This window comes from Aethalodelphis obliquidens, unplaced genomic scaffold (assembly GCF_003676395.1).
Source record: "Aethalodelphis obliquidens isolate GAN/ISIS:26980383/991018 unplaced genomic scaffold, ASM367639v1 scaffold8, whole genome shotgun sequence".
Classification (NCBI taxonomy): Eukaryota; Metazoa; Chordata; class Mammalia; order Artiodactyla; family Delphinidae; genus Aethalodelphis; species Aethalodelphis obliquidens.
This window is the reverse complement of record NW_020837952.1, coordinates 17,441,600-17,461,973: the sequence shown is the minus strand read 5'-3', so window position 1 is coordinate 17,461,973 and position 20,374 is coordinate 17,441,600. Positions and strand designations below refer to the sequence as shown.

General features: G+C 43.9%; 1 pseudogene; it reads left to right on the top strand.

Moving 5' to 3' along the window:
- The first annotated feature begins 18,011 nt into the window (after positions 1 to 18,011).
- LOC113621267 (40S ribosomal protein S10-like) overlaps positions 18,012 to 20,374 on the top strand; it is a 121,367-nt pseudogene continuing 119,004 nt past the window's right edge.

Below are 20,374 nucleotides of genomic sequence, written 5' to 3'. Positions count from 1 at the left end.
GCCTTAGTTAACTAAAATTTATTAACACTGGGGCTGTGGAACACACTATGAGAAATGCCTTTCTACTCAGAGTGTGACCCATGAACCATTAACATCACCTGGAAGTTTACTAGAAGTGCAGAATCTCGGGTTCCACCCGCAGACCTGCTGAGTCAGAGTCTGCCTTGTATCAAGATCTCCAGGTGAAGTGTTCACATGTTAAAGTTTGAGAAGTCCTGATGTAAAGAATTCCTGACTTGATGGTTTTCAACTGTGGTTGCACATTGGAATCACCTGGAAGCTTTAAAAACTATGTCTGCCAGGGCTCACTCCCAGAGCATCGATTTAGTTGATCTGAGGCGCAATCCATACATTAATATTTTATTGAAGTATACTTGATTTACAATGTTGTGTTAGTTTCTGGTGTACCACAAAGTGATTCAGTTATAAATGTATTCTTTTTTATATTCTTTTCCATTATGGTTTATCACAGGGTGTTGAATACCTGTGCTATACAGTAGGACCTTGTTGTTTATCTATTTTATATATGGTAGTTTGTCTCTGCTAATCCCAAACTCCTAATTTATCCCTCCTCCACCCCCTTTCCCCTTTGGTTACCATAAGTTTGTTTTCTACAGACATTAATTTTTTTTTACATCTTTATTGGAGTATAATTGCTTTACAATGGTGTGTTAGTTTCTGCTTTATAACAAAGTGAATCAGTTATACATATACATATGTTCCCATATCTCTTCTCTCTTGCGTCTCCCTCCCTCCCACCCTCCCTATCCCACCCTTCCAGGCGGGCACAAAGCACCGAGCTGATCTCCCTGTGCTATGCGGCTGCTTCCCACTAGCTATCTACCTTACATTTAGTAGTGTATATATGTCCATGCCTCTCTCTCGCTTTGTCACAGCTTACCCTTTGTTTTCTACAGACATTAATATTTTTTAACATCCCCTTACCTCCACCTCAAATGATTCTAATGTGTAGCTGCAATACTGTGATTTATAAGAAATATATATTTGGTCCTTGTCCATGGTTCCTGTCTCACAGCTCCCAAAACTCCTAGAATCTCCTGAGCAATGGGAACATCTTTTGTTTTACTATTTGGCATCCTGGCCTCAGTTCCTGAAATTGCTTCAGAGCCATAAAGGTGGCTTGGGTGTTACTTGTCACAAGCCCCGTTCCACCACAATTGGGCTTATGCTAATGTGGTGACTTTTGGAACCCATCTGAGGATGGGGGCTGTTTGCCAGGAGAACCAACCATCTGATTAGAGGGTTGGAAATTTCAGTCCCTCCTCTGACCTCCCTGACTTCCACAGGAAGGGGAGAGGCGCTGCAGGTTGAATCAATCTCCAGTGGTCAAAGATTTAATCAATTATGCCTATGTAATGAAGCCTCCATGAAAACCCAAAAGGAGAAGGTTTGGAGAGCTGCTGGGTTGGTGAATGCGTGGAGATGTGGGGAGAGTGGCATTGCTCAGAGTGTGAGCTTTGAGCCCCTTCCCACATACTTTGCCCTGTGCTTCTCTTCCGTCTGGCTGTTCCTGAGTTATTTTCTTTTTTTTTTTTTTTTTTTTTTGCGGTACGCGGGCCTCTCACCGTCGCGGCCTCCCCCGTTGCGGAGCACAGGCTCCGGACGCGCAGGCCCAGCGGCCATGGCTCACGGGCCCAGCTGCTCCGCGGCATGTGGGATCCTCCCGGACCGGGGCACGAACCCGTGTCCCCTGCATCGGCAGGCAGACTCCCAACCACTGCGCCACCAGGGAAGCCCCTGAGTTATATTCTTTTATAATAAACTGGTAATATGGTAAGTAAAACGTTTCTCTGAGTTCTGTGAGCTGCTCTAGCAAATTAATTGAACATGGGAAGGGGGTTGTAGGACTGTAATTTATAGCCAGTGAGTCAGTAATGCAGGTAACAAACAGGACTTTTGACTGGCATCTGGCTTTGGGGGTGGAGTGCAGTCTTGTAGGGCGGAGCCCTTACCCTGTGGGACCTGACGCTCTCTCCAGGTAGATAGTATCAGAATTGAGTTGAATTGTAGGACACCCCCAACTGGCGTCGAAGAATTACTCATTGGCGTGAGGAGTCTTCCCGCACCCTCCATGGGCATTAGGTGTGGAAACGTTAGTAGTCAAGGCGGCACCTTTATATAAAGTTGGGGACCCAGCCAAGGTGAGGGCTTTATCAGAACCACCTGTGGAGAGTTTCCCACCATTTCTGTGCCCAACCCAGGTCAACGGAACCAAAATCTCTAGGTGTGGCTGCAATTTCAAAAAGCATCTGGGGGCTTCCCTGGTGGCGCGGTGGTTGAGAGTCTGCCTGCCGATTCAGGGAGCACAGGTTCGTGCCCTGGTCCGGGAAGATACCACATGCCATGGAGTGGCTGGGCCCGTGAGCCATGGTCGCTGAGCCTGTGCGTCTGGAGCCTGTGCTCCGCAACGGGAGAGGCCACAAGAGAGAGAGGCCCGTGTACCGCAAAAAAAAAAAAAAAAAAAGCAGCATCTGGTGCAATGTTGCTGTATATTCTCTCTGCAGTTGAGAACCATTAATATTTAGGGAACCCTAAAATGGAGTTATAGGGCTGCTATCTGGCTACCAGGATACTGAGGGAAGATGGTCCAACCACGGGAACTCAGCATTCAACTTAGGTTAGGTTTGGTTTTTCTCCTATTCTCCTGGAACCCACAGAACCTCAAGTGGGAGGACACAAAAGACAAGGCAGGATGGCCTTTGCCCACCAGAGGGAATATCATGGGTGTGCTAATTTCTACGAAGAATTGCTATGATGCCTGGGGATGAAGGTGTTCACTGTCTCCTGCCGGATTAAGTCATTCATTTTGACTCTTGGGATGTGAAATGGCATCCTGTAAGTCTGTTTAGAATACTAAACGAAGTATGAAATGGTTCTAGCAGAAGTGGGGAATGATTTAAATAATTCTGAGTTATACTATCCAGGGCAAGCAGCGATTTGTTTACCTGCAGATAATGTAAAACAGCTGCAGAGAATGACAAAGTGATTGTCAGGTGTGTTGGATCCCTGCGTTGACAAATAGGCTAGGTAGGAACAGTTAACAAAACCTCAGTCTTCTCTCTTTTCAGCAGCACATGGTAAATGAGTGCAAAGCTTGGTAAGAGGCAGGCAGAAATTTAGTCAAAGAAAAGAAATCTCCAAATCTTATTGAATCTTATGCATTTCATCTGAAGTTGAGCCTGCAAGAGATCTTTCGTCTTTTAGATGGTTATTTTGCAGCTTCTTTTAGAAGAAATTGAATATCAGTTAACATTTTTCTCAGCCTTGGATTTATTTTCCTACTGGTTAAAAATAAAGAAATGCTTGATTTTTCTTGAAGAAGTTGAGAAGTGGGGTGTAAATGCAGTAAGAGCTGAGAAGGTATCTGATAGAAACAAATAGGCCTACTTCTGGGCTTATGACCACTTTGGTGGCCTGGAGGCTTAAAGGCAAGTTCATTGGGTTGATGACATTGACACAAGGCAGCGAGTGGGCATCTGGTTCAAAGGGGGAAAGCTGATGTTTTTATTCTTTTTCAGAAGTTCCAGAGTGGACCTCCCTCAAGGCTGAAATGTTGGAGAATTTTATTCAGGTAAGATGCACTGTGGTTCACTACCTTTGCATTCTACTAAACCCTCCGGTTTTAACGTGCTTAGGGATCATCTGGGGATGTTACTAAAATGCAGTTTCTGACTGAGTAGATCTGGTGTGCGGCCTGAGAGTGTGTATTTCTAACAAGCTCCCGGCTGAGGTTGATGCTGGGGCCTGCGGACCACCCTGTGAGCAGCAAGGCTAGAGAACTTCTGTTTAAGCCATGTGTGTCAGGGTTTTCCAGACAGAACTGGTGCTGAAAGCTTGGCCTCTCTGTACACTGGTGCCGAATCAAATCTCGGAGACAGTTTTGAGTGAAGTAGAAAACGAGAGCTTTATTACCTTGTCAGGCAAAGGGGGACACGGCAGGCTCCTGCCTCCAAAAAACTGTGTGTCCCAACCCGGGAGGATCTGAAGCGGGGTTTTATAACAATGGTTCAAAGTGAGGTCTCTGACGAGTTTAGGGTCTTGTGAGCACGGCTCACGTCTCAGGTGGTCGGTCTCCTAATCTTGATGAGTTTCTCTGGTCCCTTTAATCTCGCCTCAGGTGGTTTCTTGACTGCTCCTCCCTTGTTTAGCAACGGTTCTAATCTGCCCTTTGGAACTCAGGGAAGGTCATGGAGGCTGGAGTCTTGCCTATATGAACTGGGGCGGGGGAACGATGACAGAAGGGCCTCTGTGCCCGGCAGCCCCACAGGGCCTTACTCGGTTTCAGAACCAACAAGATTGAGATATATACACATATCCAGTCATACCTTGTTTTATTACAGTTTGTTTTATTGCGATTCACAGATACTGCCTTTTTTACAAATTGAAGGTTTGTGGCAACCCTGCGTTGAGCAAGTCTGTTGGCACCATTTTTCCTACAGGATTTGCTCACTTCCTGTCTCTGTTGCATTTTGGTATTTCTCACAATATTTTAAGCCCTCCTCCCGCAAAAGGATTAAAACTCATTGAAGGCTCAGATGATGGTTAGCATTTTTTAGCAATAAAGTATTTTTAGATTAGGTATGTACATATTCTTAGACATAATGCTATTGCACACTTAGTAGACTACAGTGTAATGTAAACATAACTTTTATATGCACTAGGAAACCGAAAAAATTGCGTGACTTGCTTTCTTGCGATATTCACTTGACTGCAGCGGTTTGGAACGGAAACCGCGGTACCCCTGAGGTATGCTTGTATACACATGTATTGAGAGAGTGATATTTATTTTAAGGAATTGGCCCATGCGATTGTGGGGGCCGGCAAGCCCAAAGTCTGTAGGACAGACAGGCTGGGAACTCAGGCAGGAATTAATGCTGCAGCCTTGAGGCAGAATTTCTTCTCCAGGAAATCTCAGTTTTTGCTCTTAAGGCCTTTCAACGGGTTGCATGAGGCCCACCCACATTACTGAAGGTAATCCACTTAAGGCCACCCAATTATAGATGTTAATCACATCTACAAAATACTTTCAGAGCCACACCTAGATTAGTATTTGATTAACTACAGCCTAGCCAAGTTGGCCCATAAAACTGTCATACCTTGGGGCTTCCTTGGTGGCGCAGTGGTTGAGAGTCCGCCTGCCGACGCAGGGGACATGCGTTCCGTGCCCCAGTCCGGGAAGATCCCACATGCCTCTCTTGGCCACTGAGCCTGCGCGTCCGGAGCCTGTGCTCCGCAACGGGAGAGGCTACAACAGTGAGAGGCCCGCGTACCGCAAAAAAAAACAAACCAACAAAAAACTGTCATACCTTGAAACTCTTTAAAGGACAGTTTCCATTTATGCCTAATAGGCAAAATAGATAAAGCAGAACTGCTTGGTTCAATTAGGAAAGGGAATCTGGAGGCTGGCCTCTCACTCAGCAGGCTCCTGTCCCTTCTCAGTTCCCGCCTCCTCCCCCGAGGGAGCTTTAAGGGACATAGTTTCAAAATCATTGCCTTATATTTATTTCTTCACCTGTAAAATGAAGCTAGTAGTCCTTGACTCGGGATTAAATTAGGTCACCTGAGGAAAACCATGTAGTGCAACGTCTGGCACGTTTGTGGGAATTTTATACCTGTTAGCAACTTCCAGTATTATTATCAATAAGAACAACTGAAAAATAACCTTTCTTGCAAAGAAAAGAGAACTTGAACTATTTTGGTGTAAGGCCTGGTGTTTGACAGTGAACTCAAGGCATATTTCTGCCTCTTTCCTTTTGCTGCTCACCTGGTGGCCAAGTGAAACAGCTCCCTTATCCTCGGCCCCAGCTGAGCTCCCAAATGGAAGATGTCTTTGTGGGCCCAGTACTGGGACAAGCTGTCAGACCTGAGGGAGAGAAGGTCGAAGGTTACCGCTTTGTTCTCTTTACTGCCTCTTGACCAAGAACGTAACTGGTTTGTCTCCCCTGGTGGCTGGAGAAAGAAACACTAGGTCTTCCTTCACTTCAAGGGCAAAGAAATGGCATGGCTGCAACCTTGCAGTTTCCTGTTATGTGGAAGCAAACACAGTTCTCTCAGTAGTTTCCTTAGAAATTAGAATTTGAAAAGCAAAAGGAGTTACTTTCTAGAAGGCTCATTTTGCCTAGAAATAATTTAACAGAGGAGAGAACACAAATGTGTTTAAGGAAAGGAAAAAAAGCCTACGTTTATATGGGACCTGAGCACCACGACTTTAAGAAGCGGTGTGGAACAACAAAGAATTTTCCTTCTCAAAACACAGGGCTAATAAAGTTACAAGATTGTATTTCAACTGTATATTTTATAAAATCGTCCTGGAACTTGGAAACAAAGTTATATACTTTCTGCTTGTTTCTGTAACGAATGAAAACAATATATTTTCTTTGATTTCTTTGACGATTGGTGTTTATGATGCATAGGGTAGAAGAGCCTCCAGCTCATTGCACCAGAGCTATATTGACTCTTACAGTAAGATAATGAAACAAAACCTCAGCTCTGTTAGTAAAGTGGCAAATATAACTTGTAGACATGCTAGGAATAGTTTGAGTATAATGTTACTAGTTTCCTGATGACAGCCATAGCTTATGTGAAGTGGCTTAAGAAAGTTTCTATCAATGTAACAGACATTTCTTATCTGTATTTCATAATTATTGCTCTAGTTAAGGCCAAAATAAATAAATAAAACCGCATGGAGAAGCAGGGTGGAGTGAGTAGTTAGCGATTATGCCAACATTCTGGTTTTAGACAGACTTGGGTTCAAGCAGTTCTGATTAGTTGCTGTGTGATCTTGGGCAAGTTCCTGAACCACCCTAAGCTTTGTTTTCCTTGTCTATAAAATGTAGTAATACTTCATAGGGTTGTTTTGAGGATTAAAGAAAGTAAAGTATGTAAGCATTCAATAAATGTACGATACAACTACTGGGTTAAGGGGAAGAGAAAAGGGACACAGCCAGGCCAGGCCCTCTCAGGGATCATCAGACTATGGTGCCCCTAGGATACCACAAAAAAGTTCTAAGAGATTAAGTAAATCACATGGAATCCTGTTTAAATCATTCTAGGGGCCTATTGGGATGAATCCTCCTACAGCTGTGATACTATGGGCAAGGTATCTTCTCTAAGTTGAAGTTCTCTGTAAAATAGAGTCATAGCATCTACCTCATAGGGATTTTTCCTTAATAAACTTTTTATTTTAGAGGAATTTTAGATTTACAGAAAAGTTGCAAAGACAGTATGGAGTTTTCCCTTAGACTTCTCGCCCAGTTTTCTCCATCGTTTACTTCTTACATTATCTTACATTATGGAACATCTGTCAAAACTAACAAATGGATGTTGGTAAATTACTATTAATGAAACTCCAGGCTTTATTTTGATTTGCCCAGTTTTTCCATTGATGGCCTCATCACGTTCCAGGATCCAATCCAGGAAAAGCCGTGTTGCACTTTGTTGTCTTGCCCCCAGTCTCCTCTGGTCTGTGACCGTTTCTCGATCTTCCCTTGTTTTCCATGACCTTGACAGTCTTGAGGAGTAGGGTATACTGTAGAATGTTCCCCAGTCTAGGTTTATCTGATGTTTCTTTCAGGGTTGGACTGGGATTACCTCATAAGGTTTTTGTGGGGATTTAACAAGAGAATCTGTAAGTACTCGGGACTCTATTTGGCAGGTATTTTTCATTATCAGTGTGCATTTTTTTTTTTTTTTTTGCGGTACGCGGGCCTCTCACAGCTGCGGCCTCTCCCGTTGCGGAGCACAGGCTCCGGACGCGCAGGCTCAGCGTCCATGGCTCACGGGCCCAGCCGCTCCGCGGCATGTGGGATCTTCCCGGACCGGGGCACGAACCCGTGTCCCCTGCATCAGCAGGCAGACTCTCAACCACTGCGCCACCAGGGGAGCCCTCAATGTGCATTTTTTAATGCAAAGTTGAGTCGTGGTCGAGAAAGGAGACTCTGCGGCCTACAGCCTGGGTCCAAGTCCTGCCGCTGCTGCTCTCTGGCTCTGTGACCCTGGACACGTTTTTAACCCCTCAGTTTTCCTCGCCTATAAGTAAGGATAATAACACTTTCCTCGTAGGCTTGTTGTGAGGATTGAATTGATATACATGTGAGTTTATAAATGTAAAGTGGTTATTACATTCTGGTCACCTCATGAGCTCCCTTGACTTTTTGCTCTTAGTATTATTTATAAAGATAGTGTGAGGCCCTCTCTCTCTGGTTCACCTTCGGGGTAATTCTGAATCTTCATGGAGCTATTTATCTACGGTGGCTAAGCCTGTGTGACACCATGTGCCCTGAGGGTGCCCGATCCCAAGTGTCATTGTGAGTGAGCACAGGTCCTTGGGCAGGTTGCAGAATCACAAGAAACACTCTTCGGTAGCAGCCCTCACATCCTCCCTGCAGAATCCTCTGCTTCCCTGTCAGCCCCATCCACAGGTAGGACCAGGTTGAAAAGGTGGAGACCTCAACTTGCAGGGAGGGTCTCGAATCAGGCGATCAACAGGGGCCTGGGGGGGGGGGGGGGCAGCGGTGAAGAGCAGGGCCTCCTGCTGCAGGACCAGGAGCCTGGGCTCCATGGCGTTACCTCACATCCTCTGATATCATTAAGGTCGGATTTCATGGAGGGATCCCTTATTCCACACACACAGAGGATGACTCAGTTACACCACAGGGTGCTTTAGCTAATCCTGGAGCAATCTTCTAAAATTATGCAAGTAAAGACTTCACTAGAATGAAGTGTCTGAGTGCATGATTTAACAAAGTGGACCAAAAGGGATATTTAAAAAAAAAGAAAGAAAGAAAGACAGAAAGTAGGGGGAAAGAGTGAAACAATAAGCCTGGGAAGAAAAAGAAAATTGAAACCAATAACCTCCCTTTTCCCACTTCCTGCTGTCTCATTCCTGTGGTGCCTTTTTGTCTGGTCTTATTTGTCTTACACGATAATCCCCTTGGGCAAGAAGGGCATCACCTCGGTTTCAGTGCAGCTCTAACACTGAGTGATTCCTTGGATGTTAAAAACAGCAATAACAGGGCGAGAGAGAGTCATGGGCATATACACACTAACAAACGTAGTAAGGTAGATAGCTAGTGGGAAGCAGCCGCATGGCACAGGGATATTGGCTCGGTGCTTTGTGACAGCCTGGAGGGGTGGGATAGGGAGGGTGGGAGGGAGGGAGACGCAAGAGGGAAGACATATGGGAACATATGTTTATGTATGACTGATTCACTTTGTTATAAAGCAGAAACTAACACACCATTGTAAAGCAATTATACCCCAATAAAGATGTTAAAAAAAAAAAAAACAGCAATAACATTCACACTGCACTGGGTTACATCCGACGGAGTCTCCTTTACCTCTTAATACTTTAACCAGTCATGAAACATAATTTTGAAGTGTTATAAATCTGAAGATTTTAATCTTCCCAGATATCTCATTGGGTGGGTGGGTAGCAGGTATTATATTCATTTATTTAACAAATCCCGAGTGCCTACCGTGGGTCAGGCACTATTCTAGACACTTTGGATACCTAAGCTACAAAGCAGACCAAGGTACACACTCTTTATGTGTTTACATCTTAGTGGATGGGGCAGAGACAGACAGCACTCATAAACAAGGTAAATAAATATATTGTATGGTTAGAAGTTGAGAAGTGCGATTGGAAAAAAGAACGAGAAGAGGGGAATTGGGAGTGGGGGGGTTGGAGGGATGTGTTTTCAATTCTCCCCATTTGGTAACGGGGGACTGCATTAGGGGAAAAGCACTCCCGTCTTTCCCTCTTTCCCCAAGCTCTGCTCTAAGTTTGGTCTAGAAGTCTTTGACCCTTTTCTATACCTCATGTTTTTTTTTTAAATGGAAAGAGACTTAAATGCAGTTAAGCTCTCTGCTCTGGAGCCAGAGTGTCTGGAGTTGATTCCCAACTCAGTGGCATGCTTCTCTCTGGGACCTTAGGCAAATTAACTTCTCTCTGCTTTGAATTCCCCATCTTCAAAATGTATCTACCTCACAAGGTTGTAGAGAGGGTTACATGCGTTACTGTAAGGTGCTTAGAGCAGTGTCTGGCACAGAGTAAGCACTCAAATGTTGGCTTAAAAAGTGGTGTCTGTGTGTTGTGGAATTACAGGAGGGTCATGAGTAGGAGAGTCTCTGCTACTCGGAAAATGATAGGCGGTATGAAGTGCAAGATCCATTGCTATCCCTAAACACCTGTCAACCCAGCTACGTGGGGCTCCCTCCTTTAGGAACCCAAAGTATGAACTCGGTCTCTTCTGCCTTGTGCATTCAACAACTTTATTAAGACTGTTAATATCACCTTCAAGGCCAGAGGCTGCTTCAAAAAAGCATAAGGATGGCCCCTCCCATATCCCTTGTTTCATTCCCAAGAAACACTTTTCTTTTCTGATAGTTTTTTTGTTTTTTGAATTTTCAAATTATTCTTCCATTAAAAAAAAAATTATTTATTTGGCTGCGCCGGGTCTTAGTTGTGGCATGCAGACTCTTAGTTGCGGTATGTATGTGGGAGCTAGTTCCTTGACCAGGGGTTGAACCTGGGCCCCCAGCATTAGGATAGCAGAATCTTAACCACTGGACCACCAAGTAAGTCCCTATTCTTTCACTTTAACTTAAGTTTAATCACACCAAAAATTAGGCTTTTACTTTGTGGTATAGCTGCCTGAAATACGCATCGCTTCGGTCTTTTTTTAGGCCATCGTATTCTGATGTTGTTTGGCCTGTACTTTGTTACTGTTAACAACCACACCACATACCCTACTTTCATAAAATGAAACAAGTAGCAAAACTTAAAATATTGAAGAGGGATGAAACAGGCCAAACCATTCTAGGCTGGAGAAAACACAGTTTCGCCTATTCTTTGGGATTTCTAGAAATCTAGTCTCCTCTAAAACAGAGAAGGCAATGCACTGAAGGCAAAATTCAAAGGGGTGGCTGGAGAATTAGTGCAAATACTGCCAAACAAACTCAGTCTATCTAGGCGACTTCCCTGGGGTAACTTATTTCCTGAGCATTGACTCTCAAGGTCTCTCTCACAGTAAATTATTAAGCTTAGTGAAAGGTGTAAGATTGGGATAAAAGAAAAAGAATGTTATTTAAAGTGGAAGGTCAAACACATATAATGCATCTCCATGATATGGAAATCTATTCTATCCTTTATCAAAATGACAAGAACAAGGAGTTGGACAAATGAAATGTAGCCCTCTAGTACTTTTGTAGCCCCCGCCCCCCCAGTACTCACACAGGTGCTACCTTAACCTTGTCTCAAGTGCAGGAAGTCCTCTTTGTCAAGGAAGAATTAAGGAGTTCCAAGTTTTCAGACCAGGCTGTATAGCATCTGGTCAGTCTTGCTTGAGGCTTCACTGAGCTTGTACTTCATTTTCCAATAACTGGATCTCTACCTTGGTTTCTAACTTGAGACCCCAGGTCCTCCCATACCCTTCCAGAGGCTGGTGTCCTAACAGTCTTGGGGGGAGGCCTTTGGGACTCAGGCTGCCTAGATCTACATACGATGCAGATCTCCATCACTCTTCTGTCCACCTGTCAGGACTTCTTACCCTGGACCTCTCCAGCTAACACTCTGCCATCTTAGACCACCTCCTGCCACCTAAAACTCCAGATAACACTCTGTCTGGACTTCCTCTATTACACCTGTGTCTCAGCTTCTCCTGCTCTGGCTGATTCCACTGTCACCAGGTTCCCATCCTGACTACATGTGTTAGAAGCTCAATCCTGATCCAGAGTGTCAGTACATCTTTCTCATGAGAGCGTCATGAGGATTAAATGAGTATATGCCTCTAGATGACAACTTAGATGAAATCTGAAGCATTACCTATGAGATCTGAGGGCTTACCTAGATGTAGAGGAGGAGTGGAGACATTCTGACTGAGGGAACAGCCAAGTAAAGCCCAGACACCAGTGTCCACACTGCTGGGAGGCCGCTGGGTGCCCCACTGGACCAAGGAAGATGTCTATCGCCATGGATATCAGGGTCCTGAAATTCAAAGTCTCCTCAGAAGGAACCCAGCTCAGGATACTGGTCACCCATGTTTCATCTCACCTCCTTCCCAGCCAAACCTAGATATTTTGATTAGATTGTAAGGTGCTAATTAAAATCACTAAGTGAACCATTTCCCATTTACTCTTAATTTTCAAGCACCACCATAATGATGCACATTATTAAATGTGTCAGATTAGCTTGGCTCTAAAGTTTAATTTACTGTGGCACTGAACTCCATTTATGTAAGTTCTTCTTTGCAGTGGGTTGTTCATGTAGCAAGGTGATGTTTTGCTGCGTTGTGAGCATTGGTTAAACATCATGAGTCCTGTATTCAGCTACTGACTGTCTTGTCTACTTACAAGTTTAAGTAATTCTTTATGTAATCAAAAGTTCCCTAAAAATGCAGATTAATGCTTCTTTAATCCATATCTCATCCATATGCTTGTTATTTGCCTTTTTCCCCAGGAGCATCTTAAATGATTGACTTTCACCTTGTTTTTCTTATGCTTTATTTAATTAATTAATTTATTTACTTATTTATTTTTTTTGCCACTGTCCTGCGGCATGCAGGATCTTAATTCCCCAACAAGGGATCGATCCCATGCCCCCTGCAGTGGAAGTGCAGGGTCTTAACCCCTGGACCACCAGGGAAGCCCTGCATATGCTTTAGAATCTAATAAAGGGAGGAGGAATGTTCAGCAGGAGAAAGTTGATGGTATTTGATTATTTTCTAACTAACTTAGTTCACACATCTAGTAGCCTTTTCACCATTATATCCAAGGATTAATAAACAAAAGACTCATCTGCATTTTTCACCTTGCTTCTTTATCTTTTCTCTCTGTGCTTTATCTCCTAGCATATATTCGTGTTGCTGCAGGATAAAAACTCACTTCTGATTAATTCACACAGGGGTCCAAGGGCTCTTGTCAACAATATGCAGCATGGAACCCCTTGATAAAGCTGACACTAGCCATCTCTTAGGATGAATGAGTTATATCACCCTTGGAATATGTGGAGTTAGTATGCTTTTGAGAATGTGATTGGATTTGTATAATAAACCATGTTCTAGTGGAACATCAAAAGTTAAAAGATGAACAATAAATTGGGGAAAAGAATTAAACGTTGTACTGAGTGGCAAGGATTAATATCCTTAGTATATAAAGAACTGTTTTTGAGGATTCATTTATCCAGTCAGTCAGTCTTCATGCATTCATTAATTTAACAAAAATTTATTAAGCACTTTATGTATTGAATCATGTCCTCCCCAAATTCATATGTTGAAATGCTATGAAATACATTCCTCAATATCTCAGAATGTGACCTTATTTTGAGATAGGATCTTTAGAGAGGTAATCAAGTTAAAGTGAAGTCATTAGGGTGGGAACTAACCTAATACAACTGGTTTCCTTATAAAAAGGGGAAATTTGGGCACAGAGATACATATTGAGGGAAGACAATCTGAAGAGACATAGGGGGAAGATGGCCATCTATAAGCCAAGGAGAGAGCCTGGAACAGATTCCTCCCACATGGCCTTCAGGAGGAACCAACCCTGTAGATACCTTAATTTTGGACTTCTGGTCTCCAGAACTGGGAGAAAAATCATTTTCTGTTGTTTAAACCACCAGTGTGTGGTCCTTTGTTAAGGCAGCCCTTGTAAACCAATATAAGCTCTCACTATGTGCCAGCCTGTCCTAGGTGCCAGGAATACAGCAGTGAACAAAACCCACAGCGTCTGCCTTTCGGGAACTCACATGCTGACATGAGAAACAATAATCTAGAACATAAATAGGTATAAAATAGCACATGTCAAATCAAGATCTGTGCTGTGAGGAAATAGAAAGCAAGTTAAAGAGACAGAGAGCGATGGAGTATGTTATTTAGACTGGATTGAGGCTGTTCAAAGAAACTTTCTCTAAGGAGGTGATATTTGAGCAGAGACCTGATGAAGTAAGGGAAAAACTATGTGGTTATCTGGGGAAAGAGGGTTCCTGGCAGAGGAAACAGCAAGTGCAAAGTCCCTGAGGCAAACATGTATTTGACCTTTTTGCTCTTCCTTGAACACGTCAGTGTTTTGGAGCACAGCAAGAGAGGAGGAGAAGTGACAGACAATAGGGTCAGAGAAGAAGGGCACTGTCAGATGCTAAAGAACCAGGCCTTGTAAGGGCTTTAGGTCTTATTCTGTGTGTTGAGAGCCATCAGAATGTGTTAAGCAGGGGAGTGATAAGATCTGATTACTTTTTAAAGGCTCACCCTGGCTGCTGTGTGAAGAATAGAAGGTAATGATGGAAGAATGGAAGTAGGGAGACAAGTTGTATAGTAAGAGTCTGTTGCAATAATTCAAGAGAGAAGTCCTCATGGCAAGGACCCAGTTGGCAGCAGGAGAGAGGATAGGAACCGGTAAATCTTTGATCTGTTTCCTAGTTCGACTCTACATGACTTGCTGGTAGATTGGATATGAGATGTTAAGGAGTCAAGAATGATGTCAAGTTTTGGGGCCTGAAAAACTATGTGAATCATGATGCAATTTATTACAATGGGGAGCACTAAAGGAAGGACAATTTTGGGAAAGAAAATTAAAAGTTCTGTTCTGGATATGTTGATTTGGAGGGATCTGTTGAACATACAAGAGGAGTTTAGGAGAGAGGTGTCTGGGCTAGAGCTGTAAACTGGTGAGTCTTTAGGATAAAGATGATAGTTAATGCAAAGATCCTGGCATCTAGCGAGTGACTGTAGAGAAGAAAGAGGTCTGAGGTCAGAGCCCTGAGGCTTCACACAATAGAGGAATGAAAGAGGGGAGATCCAGCAAATGAGTCTGAAGATGGGGTCCACTAAGAGCAGAGGAGCAAGTTGTCCTGTAAATCAAGGGTGACAGCATTTCAAGAAGGAGGGAGTGATAAACCCTGTCAATTCAATGGCTGCTCATAGGTTGAGTAAGATGAGGACTGAGAACTGCTCTTTGGTTTAGCAACTGGGAGGCCATTGGTGACCTCAAGGAAAATGCTTCTGGGAGAGTGGGGAGATGGCCACCTCATTGGTGTGGGTTCCAGAGAGAATGGGTGGTGAAGAAGGGGAGACAGAAAGTCCCATCATCATTCTTTCAAGGAATTTTTCTACAAAGCAAAATGAAGCAGCAGCCAGAAAAGGTGGGCTCTAGGAAGGTTTCTGTTGTTGTCCATACTGTTGTCTTCAGCTGGGAGATATTGTGTCTATGTCATATGCTTCAAATTTTCTGCTGAAGGAAGTTATTAAATAGAAAGGGAGACATTGATGTGGTAGGAAACAGGATTCTTGCAGAGCTCCTGAGGGAGATGAAATCCATGCACAACTGAGAGGTTGGTCTCAGTGTGGCATCCTGGTCCTTCACATTCAGGATGATTCACCCAGTGTTGTAGGAGGAAAGGCAGGCCTACAGGAACAGATGCAGAAAGGTGGGGAGATGAATCCTTGATTTTCTCAGTGAAATGGGAAGCAGGGTTAGGAGGGTGAGGAGACAGGAGGACATGTTGGATTTGAAGACAGAGGAGAAGGGATGAAATAGTCCTCTTAGGGAGTAGGTGAGTGGATGGACAAGGAATGTGTGTAGACTTGTCAGAGGGACTCACTCTAGGTATGAGATTCTGAATTTAAAGTGAAACTAACTGGCATTTTTAAAAAATTAATTGAATTTATTTATTTTTGGCTGTGTTGGGTCTTCGTTGTTGCATGTGGGCTTTCTCTAGTTGTGGTGAGTAGGGGCTACTCTTCGTTGTGGTGCGTGGGCTTCTCATTGCGGTGGCTTCTCTTGTTGCGGAGCACAGGCTCTAGGCACGTGGGCTTCAGTAGTTGTGGCACGTGGGTTCAGTAGTTGTGGTTCACGGGCTCTAGAGCGTAGGCTCAGTAGCTATAACACACGGGCTTAGTTGCTCCGTGGCATGTGGGATCTTCCGAGACCAGGGCTCGAACCCATGTCCCCTGCATTGGCAGGTGGATTCTTAACCACTGTGCCACCAGGGAAGTCCCTAACTGGCATTGTTGTATGGTTTTTCTTCACCTGTGTGACTGCTTGGCTATAAGCATGAGTAGGGAGTAAGTTTGATTTAACCAGTATCATGGACTGAACTGTGTCCTTCCCAAGTTTATATGTTGAAGCCCTTACTCCCAAGGTAACTGTATTTGGAGACAGAACCTATAAGGAGGTAATACATGTTAAATAAGGTCATAAGGGTGGGGCTTTAATCCCATAGAGCTGATGTCCTCATAAGAGGAGGAAGAGAGACCAGAAAGCTCTCGGTTTCCACGTGTGCACAGAAGAAAGGCCGTGTGAAGATACAGGGAGAAGGTGGCTGTCTGCAAACCAGAAGTAGAGCTCTCACCAGACATCAACCCTGACGGCACTTTGATCATGGACTTCTGGTCTCCAGAACTCTGAGGAAAATAAAATTTCTGGTGCTCAAGCCCCCAAGTCTGTGGAATTTTGTTGCGGCAGCCCCAGCAAGCTAATACTACCAGAGATGGAGATTTCTCAGGCAAATGTTACAGAAGATGGAACAAGGATTGATTATAAAGGTGGACCGAATGAAGCAATAGCTGTAGGATGCTAAGCCTAGTGTGTGGAGCTTGGCAATTCCTCCACCAGTGGTAGCTGCTGCTGGCCGCCTTCTCAGTGCCCACCTACCTCCTGTTTCTACTATGACAGGTATGGAGCTAGGAAAACAATATGCAAGCAGTAAGATGCTCACCCTTGGGGGGCTCACAGTCAAGTGAAGGAGACAGACCCAGACAGTGTCAGTGCAACATGATCAGCACTGTCATAGGAAATTGATAGTGTCCTCATCCAGAGGAGATGTCACAGTGGAAGGGAAGTTTGAGCTGAGCCCTGAAGCTGGGTAGGAGTTTGCCAGGAGAGTGTGTAGGCTGAGGGAACAGAAGGCTCAGACGAGCGCAGGACACTTGAGAGAGAGCAAAATATTTGTCGCAGCCTCGGTGCAGGAGGTACGATGTCCCTCCGTGTGGTGGCGGGGGAGTGAGGAGGTGAGCTGTAGCCAGGATGTGAAAGGACTGGAGTTGATCACATGGTAACTGGACAAGTGATGACATAGATTATTTTTAAAAGAAAGATAAAACTCTATAGTATTGTGGAAGATAGATTAGAATGGAAAAGAACTTAGCAGGTAGTTAAAATATCAATTTGGTGCTTGGGAGAAAGCTCAAGGCTGGAAGCCATGGATGTGGCTGAGAAAAAGGTGTCTGTCACTTCCTGAGTGTTCATCACACACCAAGCACTACACTTTACATGGATTATCTCATTTGAAGCTGACAGCAGGGAGTTCCCTGGTCGTCCAGTATTAGGACTCGGTGCTTTCACTGCCGTGGGCCTGGGTTCGATCCCTGCTCGGGGAACTAAGATCCCACCAGCCACCAAAAAAAAAAAAAAAAAAGCTGACAGCAAATTTTATTTAGAAGATACTATTGTTATTATTGTTTTTCAGAAGAATAATCTGAGTTTAGAGAGATTTAGAGTGATTTGCTTAAATTCACATAATTGATAAGTAGATTAGAACTCAAGTGGCTCAAGTGGTCTGACCCCAGTCCCCTGCTCTTTGCCTTGGAGATATCCATGTTTAAGGGGCAAGCAAAAGTGGGGTCTGGGCGGGAAATAGTCTTAATTTTTTAAATTTATTTTATTTAAAAATTTTTTTATTGGAGTATAGTTGATTTATAATATTGTGTTAGTTTCAGGTATATACCAAAATTAATCTGTTATACATATATCCACTCCTTTTAGATTCTTTTCCCATATAAGTCATTACAGAGTATTGAGTAGAGTTCCCTGTGCTATACAGTAGGGCCTTATTAGTTATCTATTTTATATATAGTAGTATGTATACGTCAATCCCAGTCTCCCAATTTATCCCTCCCCCCCCTTGTCCCCCCTGGTGACCATAAGTTTGTTTTCTACATCTGTGACTCTAAGAAATAGTTTTTAAAATATTTGACAGCAAACCATGAAAGTAGATGATGGACATTGAAGGCTCAAAAGCATTCAAAAGGAGGCCAATGAAGATGCGCTCTAAATCGAAGCCCAAATCAGATAAGAAGGCCATGGATGTACATCCTGAGGGCAGACTAGGTGAACAGCAGGGCCAGAGGCTGACTGTAAATGCTGAGGAGCAAATGAGGCAGCGGTTTGATGTAAACGCCGTGCAGCAGGTCAGTTGCCACCGGAGGAAGAAGCTGTGGGGGCTGGCCACCTACACAAGTATACAGGTGACATCACCTTGACCAACTTATCTCCAGTCCTCAGTCTGGCAGGCTCAGAAGCAGAGTTTGCCAACACAGGGCTCCAAGTCCATGAGAGCTTATGTTTGAAAACCGAATGTTGATTGATTAATTGGTACTAAGTAATAGACTACTGAGAAATCCAGATGTTCATAGTTTACAGATGAGAGTGCTATGGCTTGCTGGCAAAGCCTAATTATAATCAAAATGTTACCAGGAAGTGTGAACGCAGAGTGAGAGGACTCATCTAGGTAATATGACTGGTGTCCTCAATCTGTCATACCTAGTGCATCCATCTCCACCAGGGATGTACCAACAGGTGCTTGTGTTTACTGGTTGTGGTTCTTGTCTCCTTTGAGCAGCAGTAGAATCATACTGACAGATTTTATTTCTCTGGATTTTTCTCTTAGAGAAACCATCCCATTTCTTTGGCTTCAGTGTTTCCCAAACATGATCATTCTCATACTATTTTCATAATATTTGCCATATCCATGTGCCTCCAGTGTGTACTATCTTTAGCTTAATTTCAAAAAATTAACTTACTTAAAAATTAAGAAAAAAGATTTATTTTAAAAGAAAATGTTATGTTATGAGCATAAATGGAAAGTCGGTATCTCTTGCCACAAATAGAAGGCAACTGTAAAGCTAAAGACGTAGCTTTGACAAAAATTGATTATCTGTTATTCCCCCCAAATCTTGAATACTAGCAATGATATGCTTACTAAGCTCTGGGAAGCACTTTTCTCAAAGAGCATAATGCAGTTGCTAGATGTGTGCTTTCTCAGTGACATTCTCAATTACTGGAGTGGCTCCACACTGTCCCCTGGGCAGGGGCAGATCTGCTGTGAAACTTACAAGTTTTGAGCTTCAAGACCCATTACTTTTACCTGTCCCTTCCAAGGCCTTGTATGTTTGTACCTAATTTTGTGTTCTTTTTGCAAGGACAACCCCACTACTATCCTGTATAAGGTTTAGGCCCCAAACCTATATCCTCTCCTACTTTTGGATCATTCTAGAGGAGGCTGAGTCTACCTCATTTCATACTGAAGGAGTAAGCTTTTTTCAGGCTCGGTGGTGTTCTGCAGTTTATCCCTGTACCAACTTTGTAGGGAAAGAGAGATTTGATGAGTCTCTTGAGGGTAGGCGAGTGTGAAGGGAAGGATGATGTTTAGACTAGAAAAATGTGAATGTGTTTATGAAGAAGAAGAGTGATTGGAGGAAGACTAAGTTTGTCTAACAGAGGAGGAAATTGATGGAGAGGGGATTTAGCACACAGGAGAGGGCTTGGCCTTTGAAAGAAGAAGGACCCCTTTCCCTCTAACCAAAAGAGGTGAGAAGAGATGCATTTTCGGTGGCTCAGCAAAGGCAGGAGGCTCTGACTTGTGTGGCCTCTATTTTCTCTTTGGATTCTGAGAACACATCCCATGCCAAGGGTGAGGGATGTGGAGATTGTGTGGGAGGTTTGAGGAGAAGTCTGTGTCTGGAATCTTCAACGTGGAGCCTGTGAGAGGGAGCTCACCAGAGGCAAGAGAAAGCCCTGTGGGGCATCTTGGATGGACCAGCTTGTAGGGACACCAGGCAGTGTAGCGATAGGATCCTTTCCCACATGACTCTGAAACCCTCATGGTCGGATTCTGCCAGGGCCTGGGTCACTAAGGAAGGATGGAAAAGATGCCAAAGAGGCACAGGAAATGGGAGTTCTTGATAAACATGTCACGGAAGAGATTAACTAGAGAGTGGGTTGTTTACAGATCAGAATTTGGGGACTCAGGTCTCAGTGAAGTCAAAGAGCACGTTTAGAGGGAAGAAGCGGAGACCTTGGTCTGAGTAGGATTTGTTTCTTTTTTAAAAAAAATTTATTTATTTTATTTATTTATTTTTGGCTGCATTGGGTCTTTGTTGCTGCGCGCAGGCTTTCTCTAGTTGCGGCGAGTGGGGGCTACTCTTTGTTGTGGTGCGCCGGCTTCTCATTGCGGTGGCTTCTCTTGTTGCAGAGCACGGGCTCTAGGCATGTGGGCTTCAGTAGGTGTGGCTCACAGGCTCTAGAGTGCAGGCTCAGTAGTTGTGGCGCACGGGCTTAGTTGCTCCGCGGCATGTGGGAT